The sequence below is a fragment of the Macaca mulatta genome, chromosome 8 (assembly GCF_049350105.2).
Source record: "Macaca mulatta isolate MMU2019108-1 chromosome 8, T2T-MMU8v2.0, whole genome shotgun sequence".
Taxonomy (NCBI): Eukaryota; Metazoa; Chordata; class Mammalia; order Primates; family Cercopithecidae; genus Macaca; species Macaca mulatta.
The window spans coordinates 127,965,793-127,987,254 of record NC_133413.1 but is presented as its reverse complement, the minus strand read 5'-3'; positions in this window follow the sequence as shown (position 1 = coordinate 127,987,254).

Genomic DNA, 21,462 nt, shown 5'->3' with positions numbered 1-21,462 from the left:
GGGCTCTGGGGAATCTCACTTGTCTCTTCTACATCCTGTCCTATCTACATCTCCCTTGGGACTGTGTTCTCTGCTTCTCAATTTAATCTAACCTAGAGATGTTTGAGTAAACACAAGTACAAGGACAGTAAAGTCAAGACTCTGTGAGTTACAAGTTACAGAAACCCTACTCAAATGGATTTAAAAAGAACAATAATAACAATAAAGTATGATAACACAGAGAGGAAGAGATTGATTTTATTGCTCTCTTTACCTAGTAGGATCAAGAGTATGTTTCCTTCAGGCAGAGCTGTAACCAGGTGCTCAAATGTCTTCAGGAACCTATCTTTTTTCTCTTGGTTCTTTTGTCCTCTGGTTTGGCTTCATTCTCAAAGAGGAGCTCCTTTCATGAGACTAAAATAAATGGCTGTCAGTTGCTCAAGGCTTTTATTCTATCAGTTGAGCAAGCCTAGTGGAAAGGGATTTTTTTTTCTTAAGTCCCAAATTTATTTAACATTCTTCAAACAAGTGGCAGGAAACAGAGCAGAGAGCAAAGCAGGTGAAGCCTCTGCCCTTTTAAATTGGCACTTCATGAGAGTAACTTAGGTTAAGTGTCTATCACTGAATCAATTGTTGGCTTTAGAAGACTAGGGAATGCTATACTGCCAGGCCTTAGCCTGGAGTGTCTACTGTTACCATTCAGGGAAGCTGATATTTTGGAGGAAACTCTCCATCATCCCCAATATCTCACTACCTAAATAATGCTTTCTTTTTTTATTTATTTATTATTATTATTATACTTTAAGTTCTAGGGTACATGTGCATAACGTGCAGGTTTGTTACATATGTATACTTGTGCCAAGTTGCTGTGCTGCTGGATTAAGAAAATGTGGCACACATACATCATGGAATACTATGCAGCCATAAAAAAGGATGAGTTTGTGTCCTTTGTAGGGACATGGATGCAGCTGGAAACCATCATTCTTAGCAAACTATCACAAGAACAGAAAACCAAACACCGTATGTTCTCACTCATAGGTGGGAACTGAACAATAATGCTTTCTTTTTCTGTCATCATCACCTCTTCTCCAGCTTGAGCAACAGTTGTAATAACAATGATAGCAAGTGCTCTATGAATGACTTTGCATGCATTAACTCATGGAATCCACACTAAAACCCATACTCCTTGACTATCAGGTCATCAGTTTAAGAGGCTGTTTTCTAGGTAGTTAGAATTCAAGAGTTCGGTTACATACTACTTATGCTGCCCATTTTAAGGATGAACAAACTGAGCTACAGAGAGGTAAAGAATATTGCCATAGTACCCAGGCTGTAAGGAACTGTGAGGCTACAACTTATTGAGAACAACTTGGCAGTTATTACTCTGTTTCCCCATCCAATTCTTTTCTCAAAGCAAGGAGAGAAGGTGACCTAGAAAGAGTTTAGAGGAAAGAGAAGGACATCGCTTTCTAAGAAGCAACTTCATGAGGTGTATTTCACTTCATGTAATACCTATGTTTCTGAAATATGTTTTAAAATCTTCCTTGTTCAAATCAACTCCTCTTTTCATTTTGTAGTCTTCAATAAAACACCCAATGAGGCCTCTGTTCTGCTCCATTGGTCTATATATCTGTTTTGGTACCAGTATCATGCTGTTTTGGTTACTGTAGCCTTGTAGTATAATTTGAAGTCAGGTAGTGTGATGCCTCCAGCTTTGTTCTTTTTGCATAGGGTTGTCTTGGCTACATGGGCTATTTTTTTTTGTTCCATATGAAATTTAAAATAGTTTTTTCTAATTCTGTGAAGAAATTCAGTGGTAGCTTGATGGGGATAGCATTGAATCTCTAAATTACTTTAGGCAGTGTGGCCATTTTCACAATATTGATTTTTCCTATCCATGGAATGTTTTTCCATTTGTTTGTCCTCTTTATTTCCTTGAGCTGTGGTTTGTAGCTCTCCTTGAAGAGATCCTTCACATCCTTTGTAAGTTGTATTTCTAGGTATTTTATTCTCTTTGAAGTAATTGTGAATGGGAGTTCACTCACGATTTGTCTCTCTCTGTCTATTGTTAGTGTATAGGAATGCTTGTGATTTTTGCACGTTGATTTTGTATCCTGAGACTTTGCTAAGTTGCTTATCAGCTTAAGGAGATTTGGGGCTGAGGTGATGGGATTATAACACCACACATCTACAGCCATCTGATCTTTGACAAAACTGACAAAAACAAGCAATGGGGAGAGGATTCCCTATTTAATAAATGGTGCTGGGAAAACTAGCTAGCCATATGCAGAAAATTGAAACTGGACCCCTTCCTTACTCCTTATACAAAAATTAAGTCAAAATGGATTAAAGACTTAAACATAAGACCTAAAACCATAAAAACCCTAGAAGAAAACCTAAGCAGTACCATTCTTGACATAGGCATGGGCAAAGACTTCATGACTAAAACACTAAAAGCAATGGCAACAAAAACCAAAATTGACAAATGGGACCTAATTAAACTAAAGAGCTTCTGCACAGCAAAAGACACTAGCATCAGTGTGAACAGGCAACCTAGAGAATGGAAGAAAATTTTTGCAATCTATCCATCTGACAAAGGGCTAATATCCAGAATCTATAAAGAACTGAAACTAGTTTACAAAAAAAAAAAAAAGCCCCATCAAAAAGTGGGTGAAGGATATGAACAGACACTTTTCAAAAGAAGACATTTACATGGCCAACACACACACACAAAAAAGCTCACCATCACTGGTCATTAGAGAACTGCAAATCAAAACCACAATGAGATACCACCTCACACCAGTTAGAATGGTGATCATTAAAAAGTCAGAAAACAACAGATGCTGGAGAGGATGTGGAGAAATAGGAATACTTTTACACTGTTGGTGAGAGTATAAATTAGTTCAACCATTGTGGAAGACAGTGTGGTGATTCCTCAGGATCTAGAACCAGAAATACCATTTACTCAGCAACCCCATTACTGGGTATATACCCAAAGAATATAAATCATTCTGTTTTAAAGACATATGCACACATATGTTTATTGCAGCACTATTCACAATAGCAAAGACTTGGAACCAACCCAAATGCCCATCAATGATAGACTGGATAAATATAAAATGTGGCACATATACACCATGGAATACTATGTAGCCATAAAAAAAGTTGAGTTCATGTCCTTTGCAGGGACATAGTTGAAGCTGGGAACCATCATTCTCAGCAAACTAACACAGGAACAGAAAACCAAGCACCACACGTTCTCACTCATAAGTGGGAGTTGAACAATGAGAACATAAGGACACAGGGAGGGGAACATCACACACTGGGGCCTCCAAGGGGGTGAGGGGGGTAGGGAAGGGATAGTATTAGGAGAAATACCTAATGTAGATGATGGGTTGATGGGTGCAGCAAACCATCATGACACATATATACCTGTGTAACAAACCTGCACGTTCTGCACATGTATCCCAGAACTTAAAGTGTAATTAAAAAAAAAAACAAAACACGCAGTGGGTATCATAGGCTCTTTCATTGTCCTGAAATTTTCTTGAATGGATGATGACTTAAAATAATTGGACTTGAGTTGGAACTTGGGAATCTTTTTATGAGATGGTGAGTTCTGCTTTGATGGGTGCTTGTTAAAATGGATTATCACCTATAAGCCCTCTAGCTCATTCTAATTGAGAAGTTGACACCATCATGTATCACTACTGTGCTCGTGTGCTTATAGAATCAGCTGCCCTCTAATTTACTCTAAAGGAAGAGTGTAGATTTGCAGCATTTTTTGGTGGATTTTAAAATAATTTTCATTAGCTGGGAAATATTCTGATTTTCTTCCTAGCCTATTTGTAAGGGTCACTTATATTCCTGTGATGCTTTTACTAAAACGAGCTTGGAATGAAGATTGATCAATGTAATGCTATTTCTGAGTAGGTTCTGTGAACCCAGGTGACACCTTTGTCTTGAACTGGCCAATTACTGAGCCTCTCTACCAGTTAACAATGGAAAAGTGAGGAGAAGTAGATTGTTAGATACCCATTGGCTTTGACCTATTCCTTGAAATAATGCTTCCAGGAACTTATTTTCATATGGCTATTGATACAACTGACCATTTGATGTGCAATAAGCCAATCATCAAATGTAATGTTGTAATCTAAACAGATAATCACCTTGTAATGAGTATGTTAAAGTGATTTTGTCCCTCCTAAGACTTTTAGAGAAAGTAGGCAAAAGGTTTTCAGTAAGAACTTACATTTATCAATTGGTTAGAAAAATGGAAGATGCGTCCGCTCTTCCTTTAATACAGTTGATGTTTCTCAGAGCTCTGGAAACAGAAGACAAAATGCCCTTGACTCTCAGGTCATCAATTTAAGAGACTGTTGTTTTCTGGGTAGTTAGAGTTCAAGATTTGTTATGTTTGACGGTCATTTGTAGCTTCCTTCTGAGTAGAATAGATTTTCAAATCACAAACCACAAGGCAAGCATCAAACTGAATGTGAAAATCAATGACCCATCATAGTTACAAGCATGTAGATAGCCATGCCATGTTTAGTAGACCATTGCAGGGAAGGACATGCCTGATGAAGAACAGGCAAGGGCAGCTTTATTTAGCCACTTCTTCTTCTTCTCTCTGCTTTCTGCTCCCACCACCCCAATTTACCACTGAAATGTGCCCGTGAATTTAAGTCAAGTAATAATCTGTGACTAATCTATATGCAGCTCTAAGCCATTTCCCCCATTTCAATTTAACAGAGGCTTCTGCATTCAACAACTTTCCTCCCTTCACTGAGATCCCACCTGCTATCCTTGTTAATACAGAATATGCCTTATATCCTCATGCCTCAGCTTCTGTAACCCTGAAACTCTGTTGGCAAGAAAATGAAATGCTGTTCTTTAAGATGTTCTACTGGGAGCTGGGAGCTGCACAATAGAAAAATTCAAATTTCCTTTATTATTGTTTATAATAACAGTCACCGTTTCTGTGAACACTTCCTATTTGCAGGCACTGTGGTAGCGTTTTTGAACCTTATTTCATATGATTCTCTGGAGGTAGCTGTGAGATTGACATTATTACTCCCATTTTACAGATAGGGAGGCAGAGCCTCAGAGAAATTACCTAACCTATCCAAAGTGATTTAAGACCAGATCTGTACTCTTAGCTACTGCATAAAAATCAGAAACTAACAAATAATTTTCAACTGGAGTCCAATGTCCCCATCAGAAGCAAATCGGAAAATCCTCAATATGATCTTTTTGAAAAATTTGTTTTTAAAACAAGATTTTAAAAAATTAGCATAGTTTTAGATTTAAAGAAAAGTTGCAAAGATGAGTACAGAGTTCCCATATATTCTGAACCCAGTTTCCCCATTGTTAATATTTTACATTAGTATGATACACTTACCACAATTAATGAAATATTGCTATATTATTACTCACTAAATTTCCATAATTTATTTAGTTTTTGCCTGATGCTTTTTTTTATGTCCCAGAATCCCATCTAGAATACCACATTTCATTGAATTATCGTATCTCCTTAGCATCTGATAGGGTTTAGATTTGTATTCCTGCCCAAATCTCATGTTGAAGTGTAATCCCCAGTGCTAGAGGTGGAGCCTGGCGGGAGGTGATTATATTATGGGGCTGGTCTCTAATGGTTTAGCACCATCCCCCTAATGCTGTTCCCATGATAGAGTTCTCGTGAGATCTGGTTGTTTTAAAGTGTGTAGCACCGCCTCTCTTTCTTCTGCTTCGGCCATGTGAAGATGCCTGCTCTGGCTTTGCCTTCTACCATAAGTGAAAGCTCCCTGAGGCGTCCCCAGCCATGCTTCCTGTACAGCCTGTGGAAACATGAGCCAATAAAAAGTATTTTCTTTATCAAGTTACCCAGTCTTGAAGAAATTACCCAGTCTCAGTTATTTCTTTATAGCAATGCAAGAACAAACCAATACGGCCTCCTCTAGACAGTGACAATTTCTCAGACTTTCCTCGGTTTTGATGACCTTGACAGTTTTGAAGAGTAACAATCAGATAACTTATAGCATAATCTTCAATGTGGGTCTCTCAGATGGCTTTCTCTGGGATCTATTTTGACTATTAAACAAATGCATGATGCTTCATCAGAATATCTAGAATAAGCTTTGTATTGCCAGAGCCTAGGCATGCAGATGAGAACAGCAATTCCTCTATGCTACTCCAGGGACAGTACTAAATGAGTTACTTAGGAAAAGTGTACATATGTACATCAAGGACAGATATGTTCTTTTGAATGAATGAATAAAAGAACACATTTCTTTAGAAATCCTTCACCACAGAAATATCACAGACACATTCCCCCACTGATCATTATAAGAAAGTTAGAAATTTTCAGAATAATATAGTAGATGAAGCCACGATTTCAGTTAATGATAAAATCGTCATTGTGAATAGCATGTTTGTGGCCAACAAAAACAGATGTCCATATAACCATTTGGAGCCATCTAATGCCTAAAGCAATTTGTAGATAATCTCCTAAACAGATATAGTATCAAAATGTATTCATTGTCAATTAGAGGTACATCCAGGCTGTATGTCTAATTGACCAGTTAATTTCCAGGCTGTCTCAGGAGCTACTAAAATAGAGCCCTTGATACTGCACCTCAGAATGACCTAATGTTGATAAACAAAAGAACAGATTCCTCCCCCTGTGCAAGGAACAGAGAGTTCGATGTGTTGTGTTCTTTATGCAAAATCAGGTGCCCCATTAAGCTGTTGTTGACTCAGTCAGAATTGTTAATGGGATGGTGTAAGAATGGATCATCTCCATTGAAAAGACTGACAGCTAAAATTATTATTTAAAAAAGGATATATTTCACCAAAATGTGGTATTAGAGACATGAACATGAGGCTAAATAACCAATCATATCAGGAAAAAAAATTATCAGATTGGAAAGCTCTTTACATAAAGAGAGGAAGCTCTCTATGATGGTTGTTCTGTAAAACACACCTACATTTTGGACATTTGGGGGAGTGAAAATGTCTCTTTCTAGCTTCTTCCTGAACTCCTGGTTGCCAGGAGATTCTGTCTCAACTCTGGTGTCCACTTGAATGCTGCTTTCAACCTCACCACTGGGCCATGCCCATCATCCTCTGCTTTAATAACTATAAAAAAATCACTAATTTCTTTTCACAAGAGGAAAAAATGCTCATTAGAATAAAGAGGCAAGATTCATTGTAACAGGAAGGTGCTACTTGTAAGCAGCAGTCAAGGTGATCTTCCTAAACACCCCGTGGATAGTCATGGGCTGCTTTGTGCATTTCTCTGCCAGGCTGTCTAGCTGCCCTTGGCTCCAGGTATATCCATAATCCTGGAACAGAGCCAGAGAAGGAATCAGAAGAGGTGAGGGTTTCCGATGGTTGAGCAATATGAAGTCTTTATTCTCGGCTAGGGCTTTCACTTTTCTTTATGGAACCTGAATTTTGAAGACCCTCATCATCTGAAAGCTTGCACTACATCAGAAGTTGGAAGCAGACTGTTATTGATTGCAGCTGCATCCTTGTTTGGCAGATGAAAATGGGTGTAGAAAGCAAATGTAGTCCCATTTGGCAAGGACACATTCCAGGTGAACAACAGTTAGGAAAGATGCCTAGAGGCAAGGTTACCAGTCACAGAGACAGAACTGACAGTCCTAGGATAGATAAGAAGTGTCTTGTCTTTTAAAAAAGAACCTCCCTCTCTCAGACATAATGAAAATTAACAACTTCCTTGTGCACCCAGGTATGCTTTACTTATTGGGGCCTAGGGCAAATGTGTGCATTCGTGTGTGTGTGTGTGTGTGTGTGTGTGTGTGTGTGTGTGTGTGGTGTGTTACGTACTGCAAGCTCTCCATAAGCTGCCTAGGGCTTCTCCACATCCAAAGTGGGCCTATAGAATGGTTTGGGATATTAAACCTGGAGGTGTTTACCAGTCACACAATCCCTAAAAGTTCCTGATGTTATGATCTGTCTTTTTGCTGAGGCACAAATTTAAATTTTTTCCTGCAAGGTTTGAGCTATTTATATATGGAGTGAACTGAATTGCTGCTAACTCAGCAAGCACATTGCAGTGAAGTTTTGTCACAGAAGAATAACAACTCTTAAGAGAATAATGATTTTATTTCTTTGTTTAAAAATATCCTGGAATGGATGCCATTTCATGATGCTGGATTGAGAATGACAATGTAAAGATAAACTATTGGATGCATTTGACCACATGGAGAATACTGTCAGCACAGAGGTGGCAGTGGTGATGGTGGAAGAGTGTAGGTCTGCCACAGGTGTAGGAAAGAGTCAGTGATTGGACACACACAAAAATTAATCAAATGAAAAAAGCAGGACACTGTAAACTCTAGGAAAAACAAAAATTTCTACAGGAAAAGATGTTTTGCTCAGCAGAGTATACTATTCCTATAGTCATAAAATATAAACAAACAGTACTATTTAACCAGAAGTGTGAAGAGTAATAGTCTTAAAGGATAGTCATATGGGTGAGAGTATGTGTGTCAGTGTATGTGAGGAGGAAAGCTAACCTTTTTCTAGCAAAGTATAAGTGGACAATGCTATTAAACAAATACATAAAAATATAATAATAAATACATTATAAAATTATGGAGGTATATTCTGAAAGAAACAACTAAGAGAGGCAAAAGTTGTTGATAGTGGGAAATATAACTGCTGTTTTCTACTATAAACCTTTCACTGCTATTTGATTTTTCAACAACTTTGTGCATTACTTTGATAAAAATCAAAGTTGGTTTGAAAAATAAGGAGCATGGATAAATTTTTTTAAAAAGATATTGAATAGATCTGTGCAACTGATGGCAGGTTCTTATCCAGAAAATAGAAGTCTGGGACAAATTAAAAAGTAAACTATGCTGTATTAAAATAAAAAGCATCTGAAGATATTGCCTAAATATTCAATTATACTTATTGAATTTTGGGGGGAGAAGAGAATAATTTATAATTATCTTTTTACATTTGGAAATTCTTGAAGACCTTTGATTACATTCCTATGAACATCAAAGATGTATTAAACTAAATACTAACAAAGCAACTAAATTTCGAAGCTATTTCTGACATTGGAAGAAGTCCATACTTCACTGAGATATTTTGGAGGATTCCTTTGGATAGAAGCTTCCTCTGGTCCATTTAAGTGTTTGTAGATATCAACTTCTAGTGAAAAATACGGGGAAGATCAAGAGACAAGGTACCAAAGTCAAAGAGCTAGGTGTTGCTTCCGTGTCTTGAGGATTTCTTTTTTTGTTTTATTTTTAATTGACACATAATAATGTATATATTTATGGGGTAGAGTGTGATGTTTTTCTACGTGCATGATGATCAAATTAGGGTAATTATCTCCTTGATAATTTCTAAGTAGATCAGATAAAGAAGCTCAGGCACTGCACCGTGAATTAACAGGATGAATTCCTTCACCAAACATTGCCATCTATGCTACTTTTTCTTTTTTTGAGACAGGGCCTTACTCTGTTGCTCAGGCTGGAGTGCAGTGGCGCAATCTCAGCTCACTGCAACCACTGCCTCCTAAGTTCAAGTGATTCTCATGCCTCACCCCCCTGAGTAGCTGGGATTACAGGCATGAACCATCACACCAGGCTAATTTTTGTATGTTTAGTAGAGACGGGTTTCACCATGTTGCCCAGGCTGGTCTCGACCCCCTGGCCTCAAGTGATCCGCCCGCCCCAGCCTCCCAAATTGCTGGGATTATAGGCGTGAGCCACCACACCCAGCCTACGCTACTTTTGAGGAGCGTAACCACTGTGTTGTTAAGCAAGGTGCATATTTACGACTGCTAAGTGGAATGACCAAATCCACAAACTCTTTCAGCATGGGTTGGAAACTGCTAAATTTAAAAAACTTCCAAACTACCTAAATATTTAACACTTTTTAAAGAAAGAAAAAAATCAATCTCCTTGAACAAAGTTAAAAGTGAATTTGTGTCACTTTTGAAAAATTTCTGACTCTTTTGTTGCAAAAATAAGGTAACTGCAACTGTTGCCTTTACTGGCAGAAAAGCAGCAACACACATTCAATCTTGAAGGAGTAAACATAAAGGGCAGGTTATCCTGCATCCTCGTTAGGCAAAGCTTGCTGACAGTGTTTTCATGGCTCTTTAAATAGATGGTGACATGCCATGGCCCCTTCTCTATCACTCGAACCTGTAATTCACCCCCAAGTTATAAAATGACAGAGCTGGTCAAAGAGCAAGGCTGATGGCAGCTCCTGTTTGGTGCATTTTATCATCTTTGCTGACTTCCAGAAAGCCACCTCCTCCACCTTCAGTACCTCTACTTTCTCCTAATGACTACTCAAGGTAGCCCCTGTAAGGTGAGATCAGCTGCATCATACTCTCCAGAGTGTTAATAGAAAAGAAGGACAAGGAAACCGAAGCAGCAGTCTCTTCTGTTGACATTTCCAAACAGGGACATTTCAGTCTCCAAGGCGTCTCACTGGGGAGAGAAGATACCAGTGCAACAGGACAGAGGTTGACAATGTTCTCCAGTTTCCCGATTTATACAGGGCTGGTGAGGAACAGCTGCTGCCAGTGCTGAAATGACACATGAACCCTGAGCACCAGCTGGGCAGCATCTTCTTGCAGGGAACCTACGGAAAGTTCTTTCTGCCTCTCCTTCATTGTGAACTTAGGCAGGCCCTGATTCCCCCTTGTTTATTCCAGAGACCCTGGCGAATGCCTTAGGCTGCTGTGAAACTTCAGAAGAGAAGAGCTCAAATAATTTAGGATGCTGATTCCTTCTTTATTGACTGATGGGTATTTTTTTTTTTTTTTTTGAGGCTCCGTCACCCGGGCTGGAGTGCAGTGGCGCAATCTTGGCGCTCACTGCAACCTCCGCCCCCTGGGTCGAAGTGATTCTCCCACCTAAGCCTCCTGAGTAGCTGGGATTACAGGTGCCCACCACTACGCCCAGCTAATTTTTTGTATTTTTAGTAGAGACGGGGTTTCGCCATGTTGGTCAGGCTGGTCTTGAACTCCCGACTTTGTGATTCACCTGCCTCGGCCTCCCAGAGTGCTGGGATTACAGGCGTGAGCCACCACGCCTAGCTGACTGATGGGTATTAATACTAGTAACTACTTCATGGGATTGTTATGAAAATTAAATTACTAATTAATCATAACAATTAATTATATTAAGTTATTAATTAAATGTAAGATGATTAGAAGAATCTGTAGTACAACAAATGTTAGCTATCATTATTAGCAATAGTTGTTGCAGGTTGTAAGAAATGAACTCATGGTTCTCCCAAGGAGGCAGCTGGGTAACTGGACTACTTTGTATTATCTGGTTGATACAAAGCATCACAGATCCTCTGAATAAGGATTTCTGTGCTGGGGGAAATGGATCAATGTGCACAGAGCCCTGCAAAGGAAGCCCAGAGAGGTTATGGAAACCAAAACTATTAGGAGTTGGATATTGGCTACAGAATCATTGGACGTTGGAGAATAAATGTTATTCATTATTCATTCATTAATATTTTTGAGTCTTTGGTTCAAGCCTTTCTTTTATAGTTGAGAAAGTTGGGTGGCCAGGAGGTTACACCGACTTCTCAAAAGACACACAGTTAGTGGGAGTCGCCAAGAAAGCCTTTGTCCATTGTAACACATCGTCTCCTACTACGAAAGGAGGATATCCAAAATGGAAGACCTACTCTTCCTGAGGTGGTACCCAGTTTTGAGCCTTTCCAGGTATACCAATAGGACAAGTCTGAAGTACTTGAGAAGGGGAGCAGGTGGCCCTGGGCACATGGACCAGGGTTTCCATGTCATATCACAAATGATAACTAATCATAGTAGTGATGGTAGTGATGATGCAGTGAAGTGGTGATGAGCTAGGGCTCTGGTTCAAATCCTTGCTTATCTAGCTCTTGAATTTTGTGGGGGGGCACAGTGTCATTCTGTCAACCAGGCTGGAGTGTAGTGATGCAATCTTGGTTCACTGCAACCTCTGCCTCCCGGGTTCAAGAGGTTCTTGTGCCTCCACCTCCTGAGTAGCTGAAATTATAGGTGTGCACCACCACTCCCAGCTAATTTTTGTAATTTTATTAGAGATGGGGTTTCGCCATATTGGCCAGGCTATTTTCAAACTCTGGACCTCAAGTGATCCTCCTGCCTCAGTCTCCCAAAGTGCTAGGATTACAGGCCTGAGCCACCACACCTGGCCTGATGTTTTTAAAACGTGTAAAACCTGGTTAATTATGGTATCTACCTTATAGAATTCTGAGGACTAAGACAGAGTGTAGAAGGTGCTTGACCCAGATCTAGGTAACTGTTCAATAAGTGTTATCTCCTAAGAGGGATTCCTTCCAGTGTCTGAGAAACATGAATAATAATTGTCAGAGCCATGATTTGAACACAAGGCTCTTGGGAACCAACTAAAGCCTTCTGACACGTATACTTAATTCAGGCAACTGCAGGGCAAAGCAGAACTGAGGTGGAAAGAAAGGGAAACGTTTGTAGCCTTGTGTCTCACGTACTGCTCAAAGGCTCACGTTAGACTCCAAACTTAAGGAAGTAAATTTAAATCTAAACTTGGCACTGTGGTTGGAATGAGACACAAAATGTGTTGCCAAGTCCCTTGGGCCCCATATGGACAGGTCCCCTGAATTGCCAGAATTCTCTTGCTCTGTGCACATGGGAGCCCAAGGGAGAAGCTAAGAGTGAGACTTGGCCCAGGCACCTAGGGAAGTGGAAAGCAAGAACTGGACCCTTACTTTTAAGGATGCTGCCTCAGGCAGTCACTTAGCATGTGAAAGTCAAGGTCTGCTTGGCCAGTGTCTTCCTTGGGGAAGATGAGTGGGAGCAACCTCTCTGGAAAGAAGGCAGCTGAAGAATAGAAGAGAAAACAAGGCCTGGTAATAGTCATTGCTGCAGAACTAGGGCTTTGAACAGGTAAACAGAACTCCCGTGAGCAATTAAGCAATTTATATCTTAGGAACAAAGTTAGATCCAGAAACTTGTAATATGTGATTCTGGGGATCTGGTGCCTTTCCCACCAGTGCATAGCCCTCTCTCCCACCATAGCTCAGCCTTTGTTCATTCAACAAATGCTACTACCGGCCAAGTGCTGTTCTAGGTGCTGAGGATGTGATAGTGTTGCTGTTGTTGTGGCTGCTGCTGCTGTTGTTTCTGTTTTGTTTTGTTTAAAATGTGAACACAGCTCATGGGTCTTACATTTTAATGGGGAAGACAGACAACAAACAAGTGAAGAAATATATAACAAAGTGCTGAGCTATGGTGTGAAAAAAATAAGCAGGGTAAAAAATAGAAAATGTTTGGGGTTAGCTATTATAAACTGAGCTGGCAGAGAAGGGCTTTCTGATGGATGACATCTGAGCAGAGAATAATAAGAATGAACAAGCAGCTATTTGGGGAAAGAGAATTTCAGTCAGAGGCAGAGAGAGGGAATGGCAAGTTCAAAAGGCCTGAGGCACATATGTGTGTCTGGTCACAAAAGGGATGGAGCAAGAAAATGGGGTGGAGTCAGGGCAGAGGGTACAAGAGGAAAGTGTAGGGGAGGAAGTCAGATGAGTAGCAGGAAGCAGAGCACGCAGGGTCTTGATGGCAGAGAAGCACGATTTGCATTCTGAAATGGGAAGTGTCACTTCTCATTTGTGTTTTAATAGGATTATTTCATCTAAGACAAAGGCCAAAATGTTTGGTTCCTAAGTGTTGCCCAAAGAAGAGTCTGTCAGTTTTGAAAAGGAAAAACTAAAGTAGAGGGCACCTTGCAAGGAAGGAGAGGTTGTATTAACATTCCTTCAAATTTTAAATGAACATAACTCCTACACTTGTAGAGTCTGCTTTAAAGCACAGTAGGATAAACATCTATCAATTCCTCTCTGCTGTGGGATGGAGTAAAAGAGCAGGGGGTTGTGATGTAGAAAATTCAAAAATAAGCAGGGATTCATTTAAAGAACATCTGAGGAAACCATTTGGAAGAAGTGAATACAGAAATTAATTTGTGTTATGGCCAGGCAATGGAAAAAGGAGGCAAGAGCCCAGGGGTTGGCATGGAAAAACCATCTTAGTATTTGAAACTTTCCAGAAATGGTCTCCAAAGTGAATAATCCACATGTGAGTAACAGGTGACTGAAACACAATAGCAAGACAGCATTTAAGATGGAAGAAACTCCAGAACTCACAAAGTGATTTTAAAAAGAATGCAAATGCCCATCAATGATGAACTGGATGAAGAAAATGTGGCACATATATACCACGGAATACTAGGCAGCCATAAAAAAGAATGAGTTCATATCCTTTGCAGGAACATGGATGAAGCTGGAAACCATCATTCTCAGCAAGCTAACACAGGAACAAAAAACCAGACACCGCATGTTCTCACTCATAAGTGGGAGCTGAACAATGAGAACACATGGACACAGGGAGGGCAACATCACACACTGGGGTCTATTGGGAGGTGGGGGGAATGGGGAGGGAGAGCATTAGGACAAATGCCTAATGCATGCAGAGCTTAAAACCTAGATGACGGGTTGATAGGTGCAGTAAACCACAATGGCCCATGTATGCCAGTGTAGCCTACACGTTCAGCACATGTATCCCAGAACTTAAAGTAAAATTTAAAAAAATTAGCTTAAGCCTCCTCAAATAGACAAGAGTCTAGAAAATATCAATATAATGATCTTAGGAAGACAAACACAGCAGGGCTTCAGCCTTTCTTTCCGCATCACTTCACCTGTTATAAAAGCATATTCTCTGGATTGTTGATATAAAACACTTTTGTCTTTAACACCTCAGAATCCTCTCCCATACTATGTCCTTGATATGGGAATCCCTGGCTTTGTGACATCCTCGGCCCTTTGAATCATGGAGCCACCAATATGTGTAATCCCCAAACATGGGTGCTACCATAGTAATTCCCAACCCTGAAAGCTGGGCGCTGTGCCGCGCTTTGGTCAGCAGTCCACAGAGCTCAGACTCTGCAATCAGATTCGCCAGGCATTGAATCTTGGCTTCCTATTTGCTCATTGGACTTAAATGTCCCTAGATTTCTACTTTTGTAAAATAAGAGGAAATTATACAGTACTCATGAGGCCTTAATGTAACACACACACACACAGTAGTGCAGGATAAAAGACTTCCTTAGTCAATGTCAGTTACTAGTATTACTAGAAATATTGGTGCATAGTTCTCTTATTTTTCTTTCTTTTCTTCCTTCTTCCTCTTAAGATTTCTTTTTTCTTGTTTCTTTTTTTTTCTCATCATCATTACTTTTAATGGTGAAAACCACAGTTACCTTTGCACCAACCTAATATTATCATAATATTCTGAGAATAGACTATAGACCCATGTGATTTTGGTAAATAATGTGGCATGGTGGTGAGTAGGATCCAGGCTGTCAATGTCATTACTTTATGAGACTGAACACCCCTTCTTACAACTCCTGTCTTAGAAGGCAGGTAGGTAGAGAAAGGGGCAATAGGGAGGGTCTTGTGAACAAAGGAGAAAAGAGGGGGAAGATGGAAAGAGATGTGGGTAAAGAGGAGCCCCAGAGAATCCTCAGGGTGACATACCCACAGTGTAAAGGGTATGAGCAGGAAGTTATCTCCTTGAGCGCTTTACCGTCTTAGGATGGGGAGAACGTATCCTCAATCATAACCACTACTGTGGTTGATAACTCCAAATGTAACTCTGTGTTTTGGGAAGGCTTGCTTTTGTATGAATGAAATTGTTGTAGGGCACTGGAAAGGATAGGAAGATATAAAAATGGGGTGGAAAAGGAGACCTAGAGAGAAACAGAAGCCTTTAGGGAAATGAGATGAGCACATATTGATGCAATGTTAGCAAATGGGCTGTCTACGAAGCAGATTAAAAAGAGCATAACTCACTTGAGGAAAGTCAGAAAAGGCTCTCCCTGTGGGGAGCGGCCACGTCATCTTCCCCATGACAACTTACCATCTGGCTTGCTGGCAGTTTTTCTTCAAGTGCTAGATGGCATTGAGAAGGAAGAAAATCCTTATTTTTTGCTTTTCAGGTGATACCAGGAACTGCAGAGAGAGGTATTCATCTGGAACCCAGAAAGGAAAAAGTTGAGTCATTACCCGGAACTGAAGGAATGAGCTAATTGGCTGGGGAGGCTTAGGGGCATGGACAACCAGCTTGGAGTCTGAGTCGTTATCCCACTGAGCCGTCAGTCTCAGGACAAGAGCGAGTGCCTTTACCTCATTCCCTTAAAGCCTGTCCTCTGACCCACAACAGAAAGAGAGTTACTGTTCTGCCCCCATCTCACTATGTGTACTCAAGCAATTTACTTATCCCCTCAAGGACTTAGTTTCCTAATCTGCAAAATGGGTGATAGAAGAATGATCAGGTTAACGGTGTCCATTGGAAGTCACTCAAGCACAAACAGATGAAGGGACTGGGAGCGTGGAAAAGAGCGGTGTTTTTGCTTTCCCTGCATCCACCCACTGCTTCATCCAGAACATTTCTCTTTCCTATGCAGATTATGTGTCTGCATCCCAGCGTGATCTTAAGTCTGAACAAAGGACTTCAAAGCTAAGATGGGAAACCCACTGGCTTTGGCAATCTCTAGGGTTGCTTCTACTTATTTTCTGTTTCTGTTTGTCATGAAGTCACATGAGAGAATGTTGTCTGAAGACATGATGGGAAAGGGTCCCAAGCAGAAATTAATCTAAAAGATGAGTGTGCCAAGAATAGGAGGGTTTTGGGTGAGGGGACCCTCAGGTCTTGCTTAGAAGGTGGTAGTGGAAAATTCCACACCTCACTGGAAGGGGCTGTTTCTTCCTGCCTCCTTCACATTGATCTCTCTCAAATGGAAAACCGATCCTTCTCACCTCAGAATTGGGCCAAATCCAGTTTGAAGCATCCATTTCTTGTGAAGAGTCTGTCCTGTGGTGTGTAATTTAATTTAAAATATATTATCAAAAATAGTATAATAAAAATAGGTTCTACTGGTTGCCCTAATTGGGATACATGTTACAGGAAATGGTTCACAGTGTTTAATCAAAGAGCTATACTGCAAGGAAAGTTACTGCAAGCATCTAGCTGTCTTTATCTACAATTGACCCCAGAAATTTAGACATTAGCATGTTTTTATAAATGGGTTTACACTGATAAAATTGCTGGTGTTCAAAATATGTGGCTTGGCTAGAACTATGATAAATGTTATAGAAACCCTTCTGCACTTGTTTAAGGCAAAATAATCCAGGGAACTCAGTAGTCCATATTCTTTGCAGTGGTACCAAAACTTGATTCTGAAACTGTCCTTTGCCTAGCAACTGATTCTGAGATTGCTGGATTCATCCTCAAAGATTAACGGAGGCTCATGCCTGTAATCCCAGCACTTTGGGAGGCCGATGCAGCCGGATCACCTGAGGTCAGGAGTTTGAAACCAGCCTGGCTGGTGAAATGGTGAAACCCCATTTCTACTAAAAATACAAAACTCAGCTGGGTGTGGTGGCAGGTGCCTGTAATCCCAGCTACTTGGGAGGCTGAGGCATGAGAATTGCTCGAACCCAGGAGACAGCTCTTGCAGTGAGCCAAGATTGTGCCACTGAACTCCAGCCTGGTGATAAGGTGAGACTCGTTCTCAAAAAAAAAAAAAAAAAAAAAAAAAATTAACGAATCCCTGCTTCCAGAACACTGAACACTGTTTCTTTTGCTTTATGCAAGTCATGGTCAGGATAATTAACAGGGCAAAGATTTGAGATTTATCCAGTTTATTAAGCAGATTATATATGTCTTTTTAAATTGTGCTTCTAATAAACACTTGTATGAATGGCAAACTTTGTTTTGCATCTTGCTTCTGATAGAACCTGGGAACAAAGTTTTAGAGGTGGAAACTTATACCTTTTCTACTCAATGTATGGTGCATGCAACCATAAGCAGGGCCAGCCACTCTACACCTACTGAATTAACAAATGTATTCTAATAGGACCCCAGGCAATTCATAGCCAAGTTAAAGTTTGATGAGTTCTGTTACAGACTTCAACTACTAACTCTAGATAGTTATTGATATCTATCTAATAATCCGATAATCACCAAACACAAGATTACCTTACACTAATTTGCAACAGATAGCAAGAAGAACAACTTCCCGGGATTATATGTTGTGAGCCTTCTGAAGGGAACTTGGAAGTAGGGTAAAAGAAAACCAGAAAGAAAACAAAGCTTAGCAGGGGCTGCAAACTCAGATATGACACAGACAAGGCCAGTTAGGAAAACAAAGTGAGAATGATGGAAACTACCGCAACTGGAGAATTCATGCCTCTTCCATAAACAGCTACCATTACCCAGCTCTGGATTGGTGCCACACAGAATGTGGGCCTGGTGATGCCTGAACTTATGATTTTGTTTCAGAAGCCCAGAATATACATTTTAATGAAAAATTCCCTTTTATTCAATGAGGCCCAGTAGACTAAGCCTAATTCTATTATCTAAACACAACTGAACAAACTCAGTCACCAAGTTCTTCAAAGGGCCCACAGCAAGTCACTTCTTTCTGTATTTCTATTTGTGTATTCCTTTCATGGGCTATTATTAGAGAACATGTAATTTTCCAAATTCATTAGAATAATAATGATATGCTTGGGAGACCTGAGCCAAAGACTCTGAGCCTGCATTGCTGATTTCAATTGGAGATAATATCCTTGGACAGCCGGCAACCTGCAGCTTGCCAATGGGGTTTCAATTTTTTGACAGGAAATCTGAGAGCTTGAAGATCACACTACTTCATGGCTATCTGAACAGGTAGCTACTATAAACTTTGCAAGTTGGCAACATACAATTGAGTTCAGAGTTAGTGTGTTTAGTAGAGTTTTATTTCTCTGCAGAGACACAGGGCATTGGGTGGTGGAAACTCTTAGAACCTCCAGGTAAATGCAATGAACTGCTTCCCTATCAATATGCCCGACACTTGAATATTTTAAATGCATTGTCTAAAGACTACCAGCATTAGAATTTCTTTATTTTGTAAAATGCAGAATCACAGGTCTAAATACGAATCTACTAAATAAAAATCCTGGGAGTAAATTTATAAAAGAGCATTTTAACAGACACCCCAAATGATTGTATGTATATTAAAATTTTTGAGCTATAGCATTTCCATGAGATGATGTTTGGTAGTAGCCAATTGATCCCCGTTTCTGCCAAGGATAGGATGAAAAGTAATGCACTTTCTCTGTTGCAAGAATTAGAGTGTGGAGGAAGTAACAATAGTATTAGTATGCCCCTATGATGTTATTATGCCAGGGAGCCAACACCCCTGATTTATGTCAGGTATGTCTGGGCTATAAGCCAGTTCTTTAGGGGGAAAGAATGTTCTGACTTGTTGTATTTTCCTATTTCAGTGGTGTAAATACTCCTGCCATTGTCAATTTCATGTTACCAACATGATGTTTCTGAACACAAACTTGGGAAGGGATGGGCAGAATGGGCTCTCAAGAGCCTGTGCCTGCTCATTCCAGCTCATCACAGAGGAGGCCCTCACAAAGCAGACCCAGAAATAAATTTAAGTTCAGGGAACAATGGCAATCTTATGAGAAGGAATAATTTTAACCAACTGGAAATTTATATCAAATCCCAGTGTCGTGTTTCAGATGGCTAGGTCGAACTAGGCAGAAACTTCCTTTACTTAAATGAAGTTAATTTTTAGATCTGGGATGGATTTCTCAAAACTGAGTGTCTGAATCTCCTGTGGATCTTGTTAAAATGCAACTTCTGGTTCAGTAGGCTCTGAGGGGTGACCTGAGATTTGGTGTTTCTAAGAAGCTTCCAGGTGAGGCTGATGATGCTGGTCCATGGTCCACATTTGGAGAAGCTCAGCCTAGACTCAAAGCGACTCACTGTGCCTTTTCCCTGGAATCCTAACCAAAGCCTCAAAAGTTACCACTCTAAGGGGCTAAAAAGCTGTACCCTACCTAATTAGCTTGGGAGGAAATGGACACAGAGAGCTCTAAACACTGGAAGAACTGTGCTGGCATTTGGCTGATCAGTTTAACAGAATTCTTCCCCAAGGATGTGGTAACTGGAATAGGAGGAAAAACTTTGGCATAGAGACCAAAATAAAGGGCCATTCCCTGTCTGAGTGACTGAAAATGGGGATGATGAAAAAAGCTGACTGTGAAATCTGCTTTACTAGAGATGACTATAGACATGATAAAATGATTTACTAGAGATGATTATAGACATGATAAATCAATTGCCCATCGCATACATGATAAATCAATTGCCTGTAGCTGCCACATGGGACATGGGAGTTCTAGGAACATCCACTGAAATTAGGGGTTCTGCCTGATGTCACTCCTTTAGATGTACCACTTTAGAGCTCCTAAAACATTTCTGAAGAGTTTTGAAGAGTTGAGAGCCAAGAAATTCAAATGTGTTAGTGACATAATAAATCTTTCCTCTTTTTGGCTGAACAATACAGTGTTTGTGAGTGTTTATGGATAATGCTAAGCATTGTGCTAGATGTTTCATTTACTTTTCCTCCAAATTCCCCACCAATTGTGAGGAGTGGGTATTATTGTCCCCATTCTCAAATGAGAAATTGAGTCTCAGTGAGATGACATAATGTGCCTAACACCAAGGTGCAAGTGACAGAGCCAGAATTCCAACCCAAGTCTGCTTCTGAATTGTGTGTGTGTGTGTGTGTGTGTGTGTGTGTGTGTGTGTTTGCTTCTTCTTGTATATAAAACTTTTGAGGCTACGGATTACAGTTTCTCTCTTCTTTATTTCACCATTGACTACCCAGGTATGGGTGTGTGTGTGTGTGCATGCATGTGTGTGCATGTGTTTATATATATAAAAAGTGTATACTCAACTTTGTTTGTTGGGCTCTCAGAGAATAACTTTGCAAATGGAAATAAAAGTCTTAAATCCATATTACATACATATTTATATTATTTATATGTTCATATAGGTCAATATGATGTAAATAATTCCAATATTATTTGATAATTTTTTTTTGTTTTGAGATGGAGTCTTGCTCTGTCTCCAGGTTGAAGTGCAGTGGCGCGATCTCGACTCACTGCAACCTCCGCCTCCTGCATTCAAGTGATTCTCCTGCTTCAGCCTCCCAAGTAGCTGGGACTACAGTTGTCCGCCACCACGCCTGGCTAATTTTTGTAGTTTTAGTAGATATGGGGTTTCGCCATGTTGGCCAGGCTGGTCTCGATCTCTTGATCTCATGATCTGCCAGCCTCGGCCTCCCAAAGTGCTGGGATTATAGGCAGGAACCACTGCGCCTGGCCATTTTATAACTTTTGCATATAATTTTCAATATGCAACTGTTGGAATCTATTAATGACACACAAGAAAATGTATATGTGGTATAGTATGAGAATGCATCTGGACCACTCAGAGAGAAATCAACAAACCCAACAGAAGAATGGAGTTGGAGATGTTTTGTACATTGCAATTGTCACAGGACTGAAGGACATTTAAAGACTTGACAAGTG